We start from the raw sequence: 22,461 nt of genomic DNA, 5'->3' as shown, positions 1-22,461 counted from the left end.
AGGATTCTATTCATCAGGAAGCTAGTTTCTACTCTTGGCAGTATCGGGGTAACTGGGCAAATCCAAGTCAGTAAGTTGTTCTTCAACTATTATCACCATTTTTTACCTGCCTCACATGAGTGTGTGCGTGCTTAATCTGATTATTATGATACAATCTTGCACTGCCAAGAACCTAATCTTTAAGGGTAATACAAACTGAGATCTGAAATTGCAATTTATCTAAAATAATTTAAGGCAGTCTTTAACAAAAATTATACTGTATTTATCCATATGTTTTGTTAACTTCCAGAAACCAAGTTGTTACTTTCAAATTCACTATTTCCCTTTAAGTCAAAAAAGGTACACTGGCAGAAAAAAGCACTTCATATCTTACTATTTGATATTAGTAGGACTTTCTCTTACAAAGAAAAGAAAGTAACAACAGAATCATACAGCCATAGATGTTAAATGTATTTCTTTTAAAAAAGGTTAACCTTTTTCAGACCAGTTATGATGAATTTACAGTAAACTATTAGCAGTGCTGTGTCTAATCTGTTTGTCATTAAAAATCCAGACAAAAAACGACCACACGGGGAATTACTGATTTCCGTGCTTGGCACTTGTAAGGATCACTTTCCATCCAGAAATGTTCATCTCAAAGCAATGAAAGGTTAGACAGTTTCCAAAACACGTTACTTCCAACCAAACCACTGCATTCCTGTATTATGCACACCCCCAAATTAACAGCTCTAAGCGATCTTATCAGCAGTGTCCATCTACACACAGAGTACACTGGGCAAAGGAGAGCACCTGTGAAGGGACAACATCAGCCTACCCTGTGCAACGTGTTCCCAAGTTGGCTTTACTCCCCCCACCCCCTCGAGGGTAACTGGAAAGAAAATGATGCAGGCAGGAAAAAGCCACCATACCTTGCAGGGTTCAGCTGTGTCTAAAGCCCACCAACAATCCAGTCTGACGCAATGAAGAAAGTAGACAATGTGTATGAATACCTGAATTTAATGAAGCCCGCTCTGCGGCGTGCACAGTGGGCATGAATGTCTCAAGAGGATTAGAGCTCAAACAATAAAATGCACAATGTTATTGGCTTAAAAATCAAGAAAACCAATTATTTTGCCCATGGTCTTAAATCTGAAAGGAATTTTTTCTTGCTCAGTAATTACTTTTACCTTGATTTCTTTTTTCCTGCATTTCCAACACATCATTAAGAACATTGTATTTTACTTGCTGGTTTAAAAAATACCACAACAAAATCAAATTAAAACCACAAAGAGAAGGTAATTTATGTCATTTGCAGTACTGTCCTTTGTATTCTGCTATGTATTATGTTTAGGCAAAAGCGTTTGAAAATACAAAAAGTACTAAGAAATTGTAACGTATCTAAGAGGATATTTTTAAGAAGTATCTTTTAAGATCAACATGATTTCATTTATCAGTGTCTGATGTTAAAGGGATCTAGGTGGAAGCAAGTAAATAAGGAAAAAAGATGCATGTTGGCAGGAAGGATCTTTTTGGGGTAATGGAAATGTTCTAAAATTGCATTGTAGTGGTGATTATACAATGCACAAATTTACCCCCAAAAATCACTGAATAGCACACTTAAAACAGGTGAGTTTTATGTATGTAAAGTACACCTCAATAAAGTTGTTAAAAATGCATACCGTGTTTCCCCAAAAATAAGACCTAGCCGGACAATCAGCTCTAATGCATCTTTTGGAGCAAAAATTAATGTTAAGAGCCGGTCTTATTTTACTACAATATAAGACCGGGTCGTATGTAAGACCGGGTCTTATATTAATTTTTGCTCCAAAAGACACATTACAGCTGATTGTCCAGCTAGGTCTTATTTTCGGGGAAACAGAGTATTTAAAACCCATACTTGGCAAAGAAATCCACAAGAACTATGTATAGGCCCTGTCTTTGTAGAATAACTGTTCTGCTTTGGCCAAGATGATTTCTGGCCCAGCTCTTAGGTCCTTCAATATTCATCACGCCTTTCTAACTCTAATAATTAGTGACAAAAGTGATTCTCATCAATTACAGAATAAGGTATTAAGTCCTTTTCCTCCCTAACATGGACCTGAGTATTCCTTTGGGCTAAGCAACTGTTTAGCTCTTAGTGATGGGTCTTATTTAAATACAAATACACACACACACACACACAATCAAGAGAGGCTTTAAGTAGCAGAAAATTCTACTTTCAAGTAGAAGAATTTTTGTCAGAGTCCAACTTCTATGTATTAAGAAGAAACTAACATATCTCTGGAGACTTTATCTCCAGATTTTATTTCACTTAGGTCATTACACTGACGGAAGAGATACCATCTGCAAGTTGTGATGGCTGCCATTTTACTTCAAGAGTGCATCAAACCACAAAATTGAATTCAAAGAATATCTTGATAGCCTTTATTAGTGTAGCCAATTTAATCAAAGTCAGTAAAAAGTATAATGGAACATGCCGAAACATGAAATACCAAATGGTTAATTAGAAACAGCTACTCATTTGGGGTGTAAATAATTAGATACAACCTTCAGTTATGAAGAAACAGAACTAATGACCCTATTAGAAAATTCTGTACTTCCAGTTGTCCTATCCAGCAGTGCCGATGGATCTGAGTCCAGCTTCCCATGTGACTAAAGGTTAGGTGGCCTTGCCAAAGTAGCCCGGGAACTCCAGGAGACATATGTTTATCTCTAGTACCACCCCAAGAGTGGAATCAGATTCCTAAAGAGAAGCAGAAAGCATGGTTTTGAAGAGTACAGGTTCAAGTCAGACCGGTTTGGATAGAAGTTTTGCCGCTGCTGATTAGTGGGTAATCTGGGCAAATTATTTTCTCTTTCTGAACCCATTTGGTCAAGTGAATACAGGAAATAAGAAAAACACCGACCTCATAGAGATGTTGTGAGAACACACTTACACATCTCTATTCATGCAAATAAATTATTTACCACAGTATCTGGTATTCAGTAAGGCTCAATAAATAGAATACTATAATTATTATAGAGAAGACTGCTCAAAAGAGAGACCAGACCCAATACTTGACCCTAATTAGAACTATCTCAAACACAAATGTTTCTAAGAACGTAAAGAGCATAATTCAGTACTGCCAATCAATTTCAAAGACCTGAATGGGCTAGGTCCTTTTAATGTAATAAATAATTTTCCATTAATCCCCAAATCTGAATTGTCTAAATGTTGTAAGGCTCTTCGGGTAAAAGGTCCTCACTCTTGGCTTTCATACCCAGCAACATAATTGCACCCAAGTTCTTACCTCAGTATTAAGAAGTGTACAAACTTGAATGAGAAATGAGGCCAGACCTTTGTGTAATCCAGTAATCCAGGCACTGTTCTACATGAAGGAAATATTCTAGAAACTCAAGAATTTGAATCCAAACACTAAAGTGATGCATCACCAACAAAAGATTTCTAATGTTGAGTTTAAGATTGAAAAATTGGGAAAGCCTCCCAAACAGAAAGTTTAAATGTCGTCTTTTAATTGCATTATTTTTGTAAGTTGAAATATGTGATCCAACTGACACCATCATCAGATGATAAAGAACCTTTGAGATTTTTTGAGATTCGTTCTCCTCTTCTAGCAAGAAATTCGATGTTGCCAAAAAATAAAACTTTAGAATTTAAAATGGTCAAATCCTGAGTAAACAGCCTTTTCTACTTAGAAAGCAACTTAATACTTCAAATTTTGCTGTTCTTGTATCAAAGTTAAGGGTTATCTAAAGGATTTCCCTCACATTATGGATCTACGCATGTGAATTCATTTGTTCTTAAATGCCTTATTTGACATCAATTTATTGTACGAAAAAGTCATATCCCCACACTAATTGCCAAAAATGAAGTGCCATATTAGCATACCTTCTAATATCTAGAAGAAATAAAGGGGATAACCACCAAAGTTATCAAAATGGAAGGGAAAAAAGGTAAACTTTTAACAGAGACACTAAAGAAGGCTTATCTGCTTACTTCCTTAAAATTTCCTACAGCCATATTCTCAGATATAGCTGAATTTTCTATCACAAAGTAAGTTGAAACATAAATCATAATGAAAGGTTAAATTCCTGCAACAGAAGCCACTGTCATTTCCAACAATGCAACTATTGTTGAAAGAGTCTCTCATAGATTCTTGGACAGTGGTGAAGCAAAGCTGGGGGTGGGGGGAAAGCATAGTTGAAGTACTTTCTCCACCTCTGTATTTCAGTTTGTAATGGAACAATACTGTACCTTCAAAGTAGAAATACCATCTAAAATCTGGTTCTCATTAAATGAGACTGCCTTAACCCCATGCAGCATATTGGGAACAGAATATATCTGATTCCCAAGCAGTCAACCTTCTATTACTCATCTATGCGAGATGGCCCTGCAATTTCCCTCAATGGGAGCCTTTTCTTTTAAAACCACACTCTGGTTTAAATAACTCCAAGAAAATTACAATGAAAATAATGGCAGATTTAGTCCAGGAAACTTGCATAAAAATAAAAAACCTGAGATAAAGGGGTAAAAAAATCCCTACCACAAGCCCCCAGGTCATGAATAAATTATAAATCTGAGCAGGAAAAAACAGGAATCCTCTCTGGAGAAAAAAATGCTTATTTCTAATTATTTTAAGAATATATCAAGTTTTGTGTTTAAAATAAGGCTTAGGAAACATATTAAATAAGCAAAATTAGAAGACTAAACTGTTATATATACATATATATCAAATTAATCGTTGCATTGTTATAAAGGCAAGACAATTCAAAGGAATTTGACACACTCTCCATTTGAAGACCCTTCAACTCCTCTAAAATGGTAGATTATTTTTTAACACTCTTGAAACGATTAACTTTATTTAGCATGCCTCTTTTGGAGTTCTATTATTTAGTACAACCAAACTGAATTTTTTAACCTAATTAGGTTTCGGTGTACTTGTGAAATGCTCAGCATACACTGTGCTGGCAGCTTCAGTTCTACAGCTTTTCTCTTCTGGATCCTTCCCCCTTTACCCCCCACCCCCCACCCCCCGAAAAAAAGATTTCCTTCCCAAATGTTCTCTTCTCTGCATTTGTCAACAGAAACACCCACTGGTGGTGTCAAACTGGTAATACTGCTGCAGGCTTCCTTACTCCCGTTCCAGTGTCAACGCCAAAAATGCTCAAACCTAAAATAGTCCTTGTAATAAAGAAATCAAAAGGATTGCTAAGGTACTCAACCATCATGTTCTCAAATAGACGTACACCTTTTAAAAATTTTATTATTAACAAACCCTATTTAACAACCTATATAAGATTATACTACTCCCTTCAACACTAAACAGACAATATAGCTTCTTCGCATTTCATGAATATTTAAAAACCCTTAAAGGAATTAAAAAACAAATTTACATCTAAATGTCATTCACATATAATTCCAAATAGCCTCAGTAAAGATGTCTTTTTTGTAACCCCACAGCAAAAAAGCTGGAAATGTTCCAGCAGATGGTACCTAAAACGGTAATCCTATTCTATACATACTTATGTCTCCTGTTTCAGTCAAATGTTCTCAAATTAATTTGTGTAATCTTTCACATTAACTACATAACAGTTATGTCCAAACAAACCTAATTCAGATGCACGGAAAAAAATTATTCTGTGTCTGTGATACTTTCTAAAATCAGCTTAAATTTCAGCCAATTAAAATAGATTGTGTTAAACAGAACACGATCTGCAACTATTTAAATATCACACCATCCCTCTCATCTAAGAAACTAAGGTCAGGTTTTTCTTATTCAAGCATCTGTGCTTTTAACACTCAAGTGAAGCGAAAAAACAAAACCCTCAAGGAAGCTCTGCCTTTACACAGAAATATGTTCGGGTTATTTTTTTCCCCAACGTGGGCACAAAACGAGTCAATGTGAGCAGAACCTGTTCGTTCTGGGAGATGATTCCAAACCCTATGATTTAATTTCTATGAGGGTGCAAAGGGTACGAAGGTCTGGGAAAAGGCCAGTTTTGCTTCTCCCCACTATGCCGGTCGTGAACTTCATAGCAACGCCTGAAACTTGTTCGGGGGAGGCTGGAAGAGCTGCGGGGCAGGCAGTGGGTCTCTCGCCCACCCTCGCACGCAGTCAAGGTCAGCAGGGCCCGGGCCGCAGCTCGCAGCCCCCGGCAGGTCCCCAGCTTGCTCGGAACTCGGGCAGAGGGTTCCGGTGCGCAGGCTCATCAGCGCCAGCAAGAAGGGGCTTCCCTCGCCGCAAGCCCCAGGGAGCTAGCTCCGCGGGGGCGGCGGGGACGCTGCAGACCCGCCGCTAAGGAGAGCCCCGCGGGACGGCCTCGACCCGCCGCCCCTCCGTACCCTCTTGTTTCCCCACACCCCAAAATACAGCCCCAGCCCCTCGGCGGGGAAGCCCTTCCAGCGGCGCAATGGGACGCTGAGAAGGGGACACTCCAAACAGGGGCGCCCTCGCCGCGTCGCCCCGTTCTGGGGGTACCCGCGCCGCCGCCGCCCCTTCTCACGTCTGCCCGGGGGACGGGGTGGGTCCCCTATCTAGGGAGAAGCTGGGTGGGCGCCGAGCCGATGTGAGGGTAAGAAGGCCTGGCGGGCGGGTGGCGGGGCGACTACTCACCCCACGAGTCCCCCACCTCCAGCCGGGGACCCCACAGCTCCAGAGCCCGCCGTCGCCGCTTTACCTTCCCCAGCGGCAGCAACAACTAATCGAAACCTCCGGGCCCGCCCTCTCGCATCAGCGAACGCGCAGCCTAATTTGCTAACTGCCCCGCCCCGGCCGTCCCATTCAGGCCAATGGGGAAGCTCTCCCGACCCCGCCAGGTCCCGCCTCAGCCCCGCCTACTTCTGGTAGGAGCCAATGCGGAGAGAGCGCTCGTGCTCGTGCTCGGGCTCGCGCGCCCCGTCCTCACCGCTCGTGCTCGGGTCCCCGAAGCCAAAGACGGCTGGTTCCTTGTATAAGCTCGCCTGCGCGCGCACGCGCGCGTCGCACCTCCTCGCGCGCCAGGTTTGGTTGCCCTGCCAGGCCCTAGCAACCTGGGCTGGGTTGCTGCGAGGGGCGGGGCCCGAGCCGCGAGCTGTCGGAGGGGAGAGGGCCGCAGTGGGGGGAAGATCGTGACTGAAAAAAGGGCGGCTGAGGGGATGGGGGGCCGTGGAGGCCCGGGAATCCGCCTGTCACTGCGGAAAAGAGGGGAAATCCTGCCTGCTGCGCAGATATCCTGGCCTCCCTCCGGAGGGACACGTGCGGGGGTGGGGGTGGGGGTCCGGGAAGAGCACATTTGGAGAGGGAACCAAGGCACTGCTTGGAAATAAAGGATGAAAAAAGGTTTATCCCTGTCGGTAAAAATTATATTGAAGTCCATTGCTGCTGCTGTCCAACTGTTGTAGCTACGTGTGCACACACACACGCACATATACACACATATACATACATTCACACGGACACTCATCCATCAGCCTCCGATCCCTTGTGTGAATTAGGCGCAAAGAACGAGAAGTCTGAAGATTCTTGACACAGCAGAAGGATGCATGCAAACGGCTGTTGCAGTAGCGGCAGCAGCAGCAACCCATAGCTCCGCTTCGGTGCAACGCTCTGCCACACAAGATTCCCCAGCTGGCATGAAAGCAATGAAGTCATCGCCCAACCAGTAGAAATGTAAAGATCTTAATACCCACCATGGATCAGGTTTCCAATGAGGATAAAGAGGTGATGAAATGGAAGGAGATACATTTCCAATGCCACTTTTTGAAAATTACGAATAATAATTTTTTAAACGACATTGTGGACAAATCTATGTAAAGCTGCATAATAATTTCTACTTAAAGAATAGGAAAAATAGTTTTTTTCCCTGGTTTTTCAGAAAAGCACGGGGTGGGGGGCGGTGTGTGGAAGCACAGAAAATAAGCAGTGTATGAGGTCATAGCAACCACCAAATTAGAAATATGCAGTACTGTACTGCAATGGGAAATAGATATCTTGGATAAAATTAACTTAATCTATTCCTGTTGTGAATCTGGTAACAATATGTAACGATATGCTGGGTTTGGCCACTCTAAGCCAAGCCAATGGGGTTTTCTTTTTCATAACATGGTGAATATTTGATGAGGAAATGAAGGTGCCTGCTTTCTCTTCAGCGTTTCAGGAAGCATATTAGAAATATTTACAGGTAAGAACAGTGAATTAGCAGTTAGAGAAAATGGAGTCAGAGGCAACAGCAGAGCTTTGCAAAGTCTCCTGCCTCCTCCAGATGCAAAGTAACTGCTGTGGCCTCAAGCTTCACCCACGTGGGGCCAGAATTCCTGGGGGAATCACTCCATTTTCATCCCTGTATGTTAAATGAAGAATGGTTTATCAGTATAGAATCAGAACAAGATAAGGAAAATCCAATAACCGAATAACGGTTGATATAGGTCCAATTTAGTTTTAAGTGGTAATATTGGATGCTTTATAATATGCCATCCCAGATACACCAATATGACCTTCCACTTAGGGACATTTGCTTTGATTTGGTTTTGAGTACTGGTAAAAGTTTTCTTGGAGCCACATCCAGGTCAGTTGATTGCAATTTTGATCAGAAGTATATCTTTCCTAGATGGTTAGTAAGAGTTAAGAAGTACCATGCTACCATTTAACTGAGCTCGTTTCTTATGTAGAAGAAACACTAATACTTAACACTGAATGAATGAATGAATGAATGCTTCTTATGTGCCAAGAACATTACATACATTTAGAGCTACCAGATAAAATACAGGAGGCCCATTAAATTTGAAATTCAGATAAACAACGAATCATTTTTTTAGTACAAGTTTGTATTTTTATCCTGGATACATGTAGGAGGAGGGTAGAAGACTAAATAAGCTTTCTAATTATTGTCAAAAAAAAAAAAAATTCCAAAATGCCCCTCTGTGTCCAGACCTCATAATGCAATCAGGATCCTGGAGAAAAGCTTAAGAACCAAATCAATGTGTAAATTTCCAGTGTTTGTAGAAAGAGGTGGAAAGAGGTGCACATACTTATACTAAAAAATTATTCGCTGTTTATCTGAAAATCAGATTTCACTGGGCGTCCTCTTTTTTTATATGCTCAATCTGGCAATCCTACCTACATTATCACTGAGCCTCAGGGTTTTCTGCAAGATTCTCTGTTAGGTCACCATTTTCCAGATGAAGAAACAGCTTCAGATCCTCCCCAGCATGTATTTGCTCCTTCCTCCTTCTAATAGAATCCTAACTGTGTTTAGCTATCCATACTTCTAGCGTGGTGGGTGCTGATTAGTCTTACTTAATCAATATGTGGTCCAATTAGACTAAAGGAAAGGACTTAACATCTGATGGTTTGAGGGAGACGTTTTCCCTGTCTGTCCTGTTAGATGAACAAGGAAGCAAGTACCCCAGTTGCCACTGGCAGCCATTTTGTGACTAGGAGGAAAACCAGCCTTATGTCAAAGCCTATACAATAAGTAAGGCAGAGTTGAAAAATAGAAAGAAAAAAAACAACGTGGGTTCTTGATGGCACCACTGAGTTGTTTAAACAAATTCTGACCTTTCCTTGCATTTAAAACAGTTTGCGTCAGTTTCTATTAGATGCCTCAGAAACCCGTTACAGATGTCAGAGCCCATGTCTGCTACTCATTATAGTCTCAATAATAAATAAACAAGTGGTCATCAAGAGGTAAGATATTTTTATCCTGGATATATGTGGGACAAGTCTAGAGGACTAAATAAGCCTTTTAATCATTGTCAAAAAGCATTTGTGAAATGCCCATCTGGGCCTAGACCTCAAAATGCAATCAAGATCTAGGAGAAAAGCTTAAGAGGCAAATTGTTGTGTAAATCTGTAGGGTTTGTAGGAAGAGGTGAACCTTAGTTATTCCTTGGCTCTGCTCAGAGCTTAAATCAGACTGTCAGATCTTACATGTTTTCATTTAAAGTTCACATCATTTGGGAAAATGTCATTTGAGAAATGTGAGTCCAGTACCTCATTTTATACTATTAAAACCTCTATCCCTATCCTCCAGGCACTAAGTTTAACCACAAACCATGTAGAACGAACAGAAATGTCAGCCTCAAAAGATCCAAAAGGGAAAAACACACCAGAATAGAATGCCATATGAAAGTGGCTGGCTGGCAAGGCATTATAGCTTAGTGGCTAAAACCATAAGCTTAGGAGCTAGGTCACCTGCATGCAAATGCCAGCTCTAGTTATGTCCTTGGGGAAATTGCTCAACTTCCCCTCTATAAAAATGGGGATGATGATGATAACCACGCTCACCTCATAGGTCTAGACAACTATTTGTGAAACGCTTAGCAGAGTACCTGGCCCATGGTGAGGACTTTACAAGGGTTGGCTGTGATTGAGCAGACTCAATTCCGTAGGCTATAAACTTGAAGCAGTTTATTTTTCTTCAATCACTACTTTGAACCATGAATTTGTCTTTCATGTCCCTTCACATCTTGGACAGTTTTAGGTCTTTTTCAACTATTAAAAATCCATTTAGTTTAAAACTCGAATGTTGTGTTTGATTTAAATCCTGTTCCCTCCCACCACCACCCTTCCCACCATCATCACCTGCCAAGCTTGTGACTCAAGGTACCTGAAGTGACCAAGGAGTGTGTCTGGCCCTTTCATTTCCACTTCAGTTCCTCGGAGGGAGTGGTCAGTTGCCCCACCAAACCTAATTCCCCTTGCCACAGGGTTTCATGGGAGGTAGAGAAGGAACAACCAGCTCTTCTCTTAACAACGCATGAACCTTGTCCCCCAACTCCCACCCACTTCTCCTTACCCCTCTCGCTGGCTGTAGTTGACTTCTGTGTAGAGGGCATGAGAATGACAGTTCCCTTCCCCAGAGTCACCAGCCACAGCCTCCAGCTGCTGGTGTCACTTCCCTGACAGAAGCCTTCTTAGGTGGGAGTGACAGGAAAAATCTCCCCCCAAATACCCATGTTACAACACACAGAAAACAAGCCAGAATCTCCCAAGATCGACTCAATTAAGTTAGAGCTTCAGGAACTCAAAGAACCACTCCAGCACCCTAAAAGAATGTTGCTATGTTTACACAAGTGGAGCAACAACAATATGTCCCCCAGCTAAGAATATTATTATGCCTATTTTACAGAATTCTAGCCATCTTAGGAAATGTTCTCCAACCACAGGCTGGCAGTAAAAATAGCAGAGAATAATATGGACTCCACATGTGAAGAGAAATTTAAATCTTGGAGGAAGAAGTCTGAAATTTGACTATTTTGAGGATCCTCTGTGATAACAGTTACATCTAGTAGCTTCCCCCAAACCTCACTTCCCTGCCCCATTTTCAATACACTAGGGTGGCTATAGACTCCCTGGTCTACCTTAGTCTAGTATGGTCAGATCATTTGAGATCGGCGGTATCCAGGCCGCCGGAGTGTGGCAATGTAACAGCTAATAGACGCTGTTACTGATATAGAAGGGCTTTATATTTCAAGAGAAGTATCTAATAATATAATGGAGATGTGCTGTCTTTGGCTTTGTAAGAAGTGAGCCAGCTAATTTTATAGATAACAGCAGGAAAATAACAGTAAGAATTGGGGCACACAATAGAGAGTGATTCTAGCATCTTTCCATCTGGCCTAAATAATTTAATAGTTCTATACACCCTTGACCTGATGATTTTAGGTATAACAGCAGTCCCCAACATCCAGTTCTCCTTCCTCCCCAACACCCTGCACAATAAATTATGGAAGAGACTTAAAGCCAGAGAGTGTGTCAGAAATACTTGTTGCTTCAGATATTTGTTTCTACCATTCATAATTCTACATAATTTTAAAATACCAATAAATTAATTTTTCATGTGTTAATTCTTAATCCAGAAGAAACCAGATTTCCCTAGGTAAATAGAAGTCTATTGATCTTTCTTTAGAAATAATATCAATCAACATTTATTGAGTGCTACTGTGCGCCAGGCATTGAGCCGAACATTTTACATGGATTATCTCATTTAATCCTCACAATATCCCTATGAAGTCATGTAGTGGTTTTAAGATATCCCCACAAATTTTTCCCCTCCTCCTCCTTTCAAAAGGTAGAGCTAAGTCCCCCTCCCCTTGATTGTGGGCTACACTTAGTAACTCACTTCTAACAAAAGAAATATGGCAGAAAGGATGGTCATAGGTGGTCATGGCCTGAGATTAGGTCATAAAAAGTATTGTAGCTTTCTCCTTGCTCTCTCAAATCATGGACAATGGGGAAAGCCAGCTACATGTTGTGAGGACACTCTCAAGACTCTTTGCGGAGAGACCAGGGGGTGAGGAACTCAAGCATCCTGACAACAGCAAGGAACTGCCCACAGCCGTGTGAGTGCGCCATCTTGGAAGCAGATTCTCTAGCCCCAGTCAAGCCTTCAGTTGACTGCAGCCTTGACTGACATCCTGACTGCAACCCCATGAGAGATTCTGAGCCAGAACCACCCAGCTAAGCCACTCCTGAATTCCTGACCCACAGAAACTATGAGATTACAAAAGTTGATTGTTTTGCTCCACTAAGTTTTGCTGTAATTTGTTATACAGCAATGGATATTTAATGCAAGTGGATCCTATCTCCATTTTACAGACAAGGTTGCAGTTACTTCCCCAAGCTTACCCAGGCAGTAGGCGATGGAAGCAGAATGCAGACCCAGGCAACTGACTCCAGAAGGCTAATCCTGAACCACTAAGCTATACTCTCTCAGCAGCAGAAACCGTTTATGTAATGGTGTGTTTTGCCAGGGACTTTCCTTACACTATCTCATTTACTCCCACAACAGCTCTGCAAGGAAGACTTTTTCCTGCTTTTCAAAGCTGTCAAAGTAAAGTTACTATCTTCTTATGGTAATCGATGCTAATGATGTGTATTAAGGTAAAGGAGTGAAGCAGCACTGTTGTCCATTTCATTTTCATCCTTTGCTTACTTGCTTAGCTCAAGTGTGAGGCAACTTGATGAGCACTTCACTAATATCCTTCCCTCAAAGCGTTCTGACTTTTAAATGACCCCAAATGATGTCCTTCCCTTGAATATATGCAGATAGACTGATATGTAATATATACTACATATTATCTTATCTCAAGATTTGAATTAGAAACAGAAAACTTAAAAACACACACAGCATTTAATTTGTAAAGGAAATAAAAGAGTTCATAGAGTCTAAGTACTAAAAAGTAATAAAATGGCTGTGCCTTTCATTTTCTAGGTTAATATTAGATGTGATTCAATACAATTCTACAGACTATTTATAAGGCACCTTGGAATTCTGGGTTAGTTATATAAAAACACACATAGTGGAAAACATATTGATCTTGCTTCTTCTCAAATCCATGAAACAATTATTTCCTGGGTATCTACCCAAAAAATCTGAGAACATTTATCCATAAAGACACGTGTGCTCCAATGTTCATTGCAGCTTTGTTTACGGTGGCCAAGACATGGAAACAACCAAAATGTCCTTCGATAGATGAATGGATGAAGAAGTTGTGGTATATATACACAATGGAATACTATTCGGCGGTAAGAAAAGATGATATAGGAACATTTGTGACAACATGGATGGATCTTGAGAGGGTAATGCTGAGCGAAATAAGTCAGACAGAAAAAGCAGAGAACCATGTGATTTCACTGATATGTGGTATATAAACCAAAAGCAACAAAAGAACAAGACAAAACAAATGAGAAACAGAAACTCATAGACACAGACAATGGTTTGGTGGTTGCCAGAGGGTAAGGGGGGTGGGGGGTGGGGGGTGGGAGATGAGGGTAAGGGGGATCAAATATATGGTGATGGAATGAGAACTGACTCTGGGTGGTGAACACACAATGGGATTTATAGATGATGTAATACAGAATTGTACACCTGAAATCTATGTAATTTTACTAACAATTGTCACCTCAATAAATGTAATTTAAAAAAAAGAAAAAAAAAGAAAAGATGAAATAGGACTATTTGTGACAACATGGATGGATCTTGAGAGTATGATGCTAAGTGAAATAAGTCAGACAGAAAAAGCAGAGAACCATATGATTTCACTGATATGTAGTATATAAATCAAAAACAACAAAAGAACAAGAAAACAAATAAGAAAAAAAACTCATAGACACAGAATATAGTTTAGTGGTTATCAGAGGGTAAGGGGGAGTGGGGAGGTAGATGAGGGTAAAGGGGATCAAATATATGGTGATGGAAGGAGAACTGACTCTGGGTGGTGAACACACAATAGGATTTATAGATGATGTAATACAGAATTGTACACCTGAAATCTATGTAACTTGACCAACAATTGTCACCCCAATAAATTTTAATTAAAAAAAAACCACAATTCTTGCTGTTTTGAAATGTTCTAATATACAATTAATCATTAGCATAACATTGTTCTTCCGTGTACACTGGTATTTGGTGTGTACATAACATAAAACAAAGCAGAGATTGGGTAAAGAGCAATAGTTACTATCATTGGAAAAGTGGGAAAATCTAAGAGGCCTCAATTATCCAGTTTTGTCATCTATATTTCTCAATGTACCATATTAATCACTTTGCATTGAAAATAAAGATTATGTCCTATTCATTTTTGTTTTCCCAATGCCTAGCACAGGACCTGACACCTAATAAGCATTTGCTGAAAGAATGAATGAATCAATGAACTGATCAGTGAGTCCCTATATTATTTTGTGCTGTGTTGATATACAATAGAGGAAAATTAAGGATTCAAACAATTACCTGAAGAATACACATTTAAAAAGAAAGAGGAACACAAAGTGGCTAGGTAAATCGAGGCTATACCATTAGGAGGAAGTGGGTAGGAATAAAAAGATATGAAAGCTGTGGAGAGAACCTGCTCTACCTGTACAATTGCCTTGAGGCTTGATTTCATTCTCTAAAAGAAATTCTTGATTAGCTTTTCAGATAAAAATCCAGTATGGCTTCCAACGTGCTTAAGCAAATGAAAAGGTACAATACTTATTTTAGCCATTAGTCAGCCTTTTTACTATCAGGGACACAACTATTCGGTTCAAAATGTATGAGTTTTTATTACCTTCTCAAGTGAGGACAAAGATATGGATCTGAAGCACATTAAATAATATGCATCACAGAGCACAATCCCTACAGTCTGTTTCTCCAGCAACTTCTCCGCTAAATTCTCATAGATTTCATTTTTAATATAATGACAAAAGATCAAGTCCACCTGATTTCCTATATTTGTCAAATATAATATTTATAAGACAGATTGAAATAAGAAGAAAAGTGTCCACATTTCTAAACAGTACTCGAAATATGCTACTTTGTGTACTGATTACTGCAAATTAGTTTGAATGCATAAAAAAAAACACAAGACAGATTGATGGATGAATAGAGGGGTGGATGAATGGATAGATATGTGATAAAGAAAATAGAGTAAAATGTTAATTGTAGAATCTGGGTGGCAGGTGTGTATAGATGTTTACTGTGCAATTCTTTTTTTTCTGTTTCTTTTTTTATTAGTTTCAGGTGTACAAAACAGCATGGTGATTAGACATTTATATACCTCATAAAGTGATAACCCCAATAAGTCTCTTATCCATCTGACACTGTACATAGTTATTAGAATATTATTGACTATATTCCCTATGCTGTACTTTACATCTCCGTGACTATTTTTAAAAATTATAGTTGACATTCAATATTATTTTATATTAGTTACTGTGCAATGTTTTAAACTTTTAGTATTTTGAAAAATTTGATTAAAATGTCATGGAAAATGCTACTTGATGGAAATATATATATATTGCTTTATAGCTTCAAATTCAAATTCAGGATTTCACACAGTCATGACCAAATCACTGCTAGCCAGCCTCAGTATTCCAACTTAAGTAGGACCAAGTACACACACACACACACACACACACACACACACACACACACGTCATTAACTTACTTTGCTATTGTAATCCCAAAATAGAGACCACTTATTATTCTGTACATGTCTGTAAGATTTTCCGCTGAATCTACCCATCACCTGTACCATAGAACCTTCTAAAAATTGACTTAAAGGTAGGTGCTCCAGGCCATTTTTTTTCTCACTTGATTTATTTCTTATATTTAGGGCTATGCCTACTTGTGTGTTATTCCCTTCTCCAAATCAGACAGAGGTAAGAATTATATAGAAGAATAAATGTAGCTGGACACACACCTATCTTAGATCCTCAGTGGATACCTTCAGTGTACTAGAAGGACAATCCTCCACACACAAATTATTTTGAAGAATGTTAGCTTCTTAGACACAACAGCTACCAATTTTAGAAGGGACAGTTGGAAAAAAATGATCATAAAGATAATTTAAAAAAATCTTTATACTTGGGAAATTGGGGGTGTGAAAAAGGATCATATTTTCCAAAGATGGCCACTACAATACCTCGCATCCCACATGTCCTTCTTATAATGTGACGTTGATACTCCTCCCATCCAGAGGGGTGTGTGTGGGGGGGTAATCTGTTCCCTCTCCTTGAATCTGGGCTGGGTTGTGACTGTAATGAAAGTCACATTGTGTGATTTTCAAAGCTAGGTTGTAAAAAGGCAATATAGCTTCTTCTTGGTTCTTTTGGGGTGCTCATTGTTCTTACCTAGTTACTCTGTTGTAAGGAAGCCCAATCTATCCTATAGAGATGTCATGATGGAGAGGAACCGAGAGCCATGTATGTGAGTGCGTCACTTTGGGAAATGTATCCTTTTTTTAACAGCCCTAAAAGAGCCACCCCTGCTGATGACTCCTGGAATAAAGACAACCAGTTCACACCAAGCCCTGCCCAAATTGAGATTCCTGATCAAAGTAAGTAATTGGAAGCCACTGCATTTGGGGGCAGTTTATTACGCAGCCATAGACAACTGATACAGTGCTTAAGACAAAAACTATGTGAATCTATACACACTGTCTTCCAAAATCAAGAGAACAACTGTCTTACTATACTAGTAGCGGACAGAGATTTTGCAACCAGTTGACATCAGTCAATAATCCAACCATTTCTCTTAAACCAATTTTCTTAGTCTCTCAAATACGAAAACTTTTTTTCATGAGAATTGCTAGCAAATGGCCAGGTTGGCTTGAGTTCATCCATCCAACAAAGATTAATGAGAGCCTACAATATAGAAAACACTGTACTTACTATCACAGTGGGGATACACAAGTGGAGCCGCCATTCACCATAAGCTGTATTTTCCTTATTATTTTTCCTCCAAACTGCTAATAAACATGGATATAATCAAAGCATAATCATGAAAAAAGGAGGAAGGAAGAGGCTGTTACTTTACTGATTCAAAAATAAGACTAACCAAATAAAAACAAAAGCTAAGTTTGTTTTCTCACTAATCACCTTCACTGGTATAAAAGGTGATTCGTGGACAGGAGAGTTCAAACGTGTCTTGTCTATTCACCAGCTTCCAAGCAGAAGAGTTTCTAACTAAACATACCAATTAAATAGTTGCAATATCTCAGTCTCCAAGGCATAGTGCTTGTTTAGGGGCCCCAGCCTTCCTTTCTGCCCCATTTCCCAGCCTCCACAGCATTCCAGATTTGGTACCCCCAGGGCTCTCCTACCCTTTCCCTTTCAAAAGTAGCTCTGAGAAAAACACCTGATAAATTCATTGAAACCAGCCTATAAGTGGCTGTTAATGTGTTATGTGTAATCTTTCCTGGCAGTTTGCATTTTAACCGTGAAGTAACCAAGCAATCAGTAACACAGAAGCAAAACCTCTCACTATAAAATTCTAAAATTCAGTGAGACTACCAGCATTGCTCACAATAGTCAAAAAGTAGAAACAATCTAAATGTCCATCAGCTGATGAACGTATAAACAAAATGCAGTATATCCATGGAATGGAATGTCATTTGTCAATAAAAAGGAATGAAGCACTGACCATACTACAACATGGATGAAACTTGAAGATGTGATGCCAAGTGAAAGAAGTCAGACACAAAAGGTGACATGTTGTGTGATTCCATTTATATGAAATGTCCAAAATAGGCAAATCCATAGAGACAGAAAGTAAACTGATGCTTGCCTAGGGCGGAGGTGAGGGCTGAGGAACTGGAGGAAAAAGAGGAGTGACTGCTAATGGGTATGGAATTTCTTTTGGAGGTGATGAAAATGGTTAAAAATTGATTGTGGTTATATTTGTACAACTCTGTCAATATACTAAAAATGATTGAATTATACACTTTAAATGGGTGAATTTTGTGGGTTGTGAATTATAGCTCAATAAATTTGTTATTTTAAAAATGGATCCACGAATATATGGTGATGGAAGGAGAACTGACTCTGGGTGATGAACACACAATGGGATTTATAGATGATGTAATACAGAATTGTACACCTGAAATCTATGTAATTTTACTAACAATTGTCACCCCAATAAATTTAATAAAATAAAATTTTTAAAAAAAATGGATCCAGAAGAATACACAGCAGGTTACACTATAAAAGTCCCCTGCCCAGGAATATTTGCTGCTCTTGTCGACCCCCTCCCTACTCAAATGTGGTCCTCGGAGCAGCATTGCTGGAATGTTGTGAGAGCTTGTTAGAAACGCAGAATCTCAGACCCAGATGCCCTGAGCCAGAATCCAATCCTTGGGCAATGTCTTCTTAGCTGACCTAAAGCATTTGAAAGTCTTCAGTTATCTTACAAAGCAAAGCAAGGAAACAATCATTGTTTCCTTCAAGAAAAGGAATTGCTGTGACAAAATGCATGGCAAAGAAATTTATTGGTGCCTGCTGCTTTCAAAAAGCAGATGGCATTATGGGGAAGGACAGTAGAGTGTGACTACTGATGAGTATGTTGTTTCTGTTGGGGGAGGTGAAAATGTTCTGGAATTAGACAGTGGTGATCAATGCACCACTTTGGGAATATACTAAAAACCACTGAATTGTGTGGTATAAAAGGGTGAATGTTATGGTATATGAATTACTATATATTTCAATAAAGCTAGTTTTAAAAGTCAGTGAGACAAACAAGAGAGGCATTTTGTTGAGCTGGTAACAGTACTTTGCAGTGCCTAGAAATTCCACTTAATTCATTTATACCAGGGGTTCTCAACCTCAGCACTATTGATGTTTTGGGCTGAATCATTCTTTGTTGTGAGCACAATCCTGTGCAAGGTAGGATGTTTAGCAGCATCCCTGGGCTCTACCCACTGGATGCCAGCAGCACCCTCCCCTAGTTGTGACAACCCAAAATGTCTCCAGACAGGGCAGCCGTTACCATTGTTCTCTGGGGCACAAAATAGTTCCTGCGTGAGTTCGACAGACTAGGACATTGTCTCTCTGCCCCTTTTTATAATAAGGAAGCTTTTCTTTAAAAAGAGTCTAATTCCCTGGCCTTGAGAAAATATCCTCTGGTTCTTTTCTCAGTAGAGACAACAAATAAATGGTCAAATTCTTAGAATAACATCTCAGATGCCTAAATCCTTTATTTACTGATGACCTTCAGCCTTTTGCCTGCTCTCTTTTGCAACTTTTCCTTATCTGCCCTATTTTTCAAGTCTTGAATTCTTTTTACAACTGTCCGTTTGACCTTTATCTATACCTTAGAGTTGCTTTTAAAATGAGAAGCCAAAAATGAAACTCAATGTTTGTCTCCATCAGGTTCACATCCACGCAGGAAAACAGAACCCACTCTAGATATACCAAGCAGAAAGAGCTCACTGGATAGAACTGCTTACAAAAGAGCTGGAAGGGCTGAAGAAGTGAAAGGGGGAAGATGAGGTTATCCAGAGATTCAGGAAGCCTTACCACTCCTTGGGCTGGAAAGCAAAAAGGCAAATGATTGCCCTGTGGGTTCCCCTGAACCCACAAGGGCTGTGCTGCTGGGTTGCTGGAGTTCTAAAGGCTGTGCTCCTTGTGAGAGGCAAAACACCTGTATCAGTATCAGTATTCCCACTGATGCTGCAGGAACCCCACAGTGACCCCAACAAAGGGGTTTTTTTATGACATGGAGAAACTGTGGTATGATGTTCAGTGAAAAAAAGCAAAACTTATGTGATGATAGTAACCGCCATTTTTTGAGTTATTACTACGTGCAGACATTTTACATACGTTATCTCTTTTAACGAGAGCATTTTCATGGAAACCCTAAGGGGTAGGTATCATTATCTCCACTTTACAGGTGGAGACTTTAAGAAAGGTTAAGTTTCCATTATCATATGAGTTCATGAAGGAAAGGCTTTATGTCTCTTTTTCACCTTCACATTCCCAGTGCTACATAAGTTATTTTTTGAATGAATGAATGAATTGAACGAATGAAAGTTTCACCACAAATAAGTGGCAGAGACAGAACTCAAACCAGGTTTTTCTGCCTTCAGAGTTCATGTTCTTAATCACAATACACTTCTGCCTCCCATAAGTATCAGGGGGAAACATATATCAAAGAAGATTAGGAAAAATATGCATAAATGTTAACAATGATTCTCTGATTACTTCTAGTGCATGGGCTTATCGTGATTTTTATCCCTGCTCTTATACCTTTATTGTACTATGCATATTTTTTTACAGTAAAAATAATTTGCTTTTATAATCAGGGTCAATAAATAATTTAATTCATCTTTTATCTTAAAAATAAGTATTGAAGAGAAGCAGGCTTTTCTTTTTCCTGATTGCCATGACACGTCTGTAGGAGGTTGCCATGGTAGAAAATGAAAGGTCTTGGTCTCAGCCCAGCATCTCTGCTCAGCCACAGGTGTGTGAACCTGCTGGCACATGAATTGCAGTCTGTTGCTCCACCTGCTGAATGAATCGGTGCAAATGGAAACAATTTGCAATTTCAGCAGGTGTGCTTTTTGCTTTTATACTATAAATTCCTAGTTATCATCCATTTCTATTTAGAGTATTGCAATAGACATCTTGGTGCACCACCCAGGTCCCTTCAGTTAAGGACTTGTAGCCCCAGCAGCTGGGAATGCTGTCGGTAGGCAGCCTCGAGCCATCAGCCACTAAGGAGGTACCTCAGCTGCAGAGAGCCACCTGGCCCAGGTGGCCTACATCCAATGACTGATGGATGGATGCAAGGTTATGAAGGCCTGATCGCCTTGGACCAACCCAGAACAAAACTCCAGAATGTCCCTGAGGCTGAGCTTAGGCTAATATGACAGATGGACTTTTTCCTCTGCCCAGTCCTGCTTCCCACCCCTCCCTTCCACAGGGGTTGACCCCAACCAAGGGCACTTCCTAATAAACATCCTATGTCCATCTGAGAGTCTGCTTCCTGAGGAACCCAACCTGTGACAAGTCTCAGTTCTTACATTTTCACGAAAAATTTATCTCATATTCAGTAGAGAAATTGGAACATTATAGGAGAAAATGAGGAATGCAAGGACATTTTATAATTTAGCAAGCTATCAGTACAGATAGCTAGCTTTTCCATTAACCTAAAAAGCTCCATTATCATTAGGCAGCTCTGGCAAAGATAATGTCTAAAGTATCATGACTCTCAGAGCAATCCGCAAATGGAAAAGACTTTCTAACCTGCACCTTCCCTAGAAAAGGTAATCTAGTGAGGATATTTTGGGGCTAGTGGCCCTTCTATGCCACTCAAATCTTTTTCCTCATGGGGACATGTACTGGTCACAGTGATGTCCCCGTTTCTCAACCGTTTGCCTACCCAGTGGTCCCAGGCTTTATCCAACTTGTCACCAGCAGGAATCCTTATAGCTCTTAAGATAACATGCAAGGACAGCCAAAGCCTGACCGTTCTTCTAAAGCAGACTAAATTTCTACAACAGGAAGTGCCTGCTTCAGGCACAGGAATATAACAAAGAAACATGGAGGCCATGTGCTTTCCCAGAATGGACCAGGGAAGAAAGTTATTGGAAGCATGGGTTGGTACTAGTAGGAAGGAAAGCAGGTGGCCATCGCTGGGCCTAGCTAAAGAAACAAGGGGTTGGTGACGCATCCCAGGCCTCACAAAAGTACCTTGTCACAACTCCCCACTGTACCCCAGGGGCCCAGGCCTGCTCCCAGCCCCATCTATCAGCCCATCTCTGACCACTTACCATATTGCCTGCCTGGGCACAGAAGCTTCTATTTGCACCTGGTGTTAGGGAAGTGACCTGCAGGTGGGGAGGGGAGAAGAGGGAAGTCCATAGGGAGATACATCCCTGGCATTTTAAGTCAGAATCTTCAACACATTTTCCACAGAAATGCTCTGTCATAAAATGGAGTTCAGGCTCTATAATACTATGCTTTTGGGACTTTGGTTAAATGTGCTTTTGCAGCCTGACCTGGGCCCTTAATCAATCTCTATAACACGGTTTCTGAGAGAAAATGCCATCAATTTAAAAATAAACTTTTGGAGCAAAATTTCTTTATGATAAAGCCTCTCAACTCCCCTTCTCCCTCCTCTCCTTTTCCCTCTCTTCCTACACACACACACACACACACACACACACACACACACACACATCAAGCGTTAATCAAAAGTGACAATTTTCTAAATATATGAGTGTCATGCAGGGTGTCATGCAAG

The 22,461-nt window shown here is 40.2% G+C and overlaps 1 protein-coding gene across 3 annotated transcripts in view; it reads right to left on the bottom strand.

The window, feature by feature from the left end:
• The window catches only part of CDKL5 (cyclin dependent kinase like 5), a 162,025-nt gene extending 155,325 nt beyond the window's left edge, over positions 1-6,700 (bottom strand). For all 3 annotated transcript variants that reach the window (XM_019755452.3, XM_019755453.3, XM_074324175.2), the window contains exon 1: positions 6,594-6,700. The gene's annotated coding sequence lies outside the window, so the exon portion shown is untranslated. The remainder of the gene's footprint in view (positions 1-6,593) is intronic.
• Positions 6,701-22,461: the final 15,761 nt, after the last annotated feature.

Source organism: Rhinolophus sinicus, chromosome 18, assembly GCF_057876585.1.
Source record: "Rhinolophus sinicus isolate RSI-liver-muscle chromosome 18, RSI-T2T, whole genome shotgun sequence".
NCBI lineage: Eukaryota > Metazoa > Chordata > Mammalia > Chiroptera > Rhinolophidae > Rhinolophus > Rhinolophus sinicus.
This window is presented reverse-complemented; position numbering and strand designations above follow the sequence as displayed.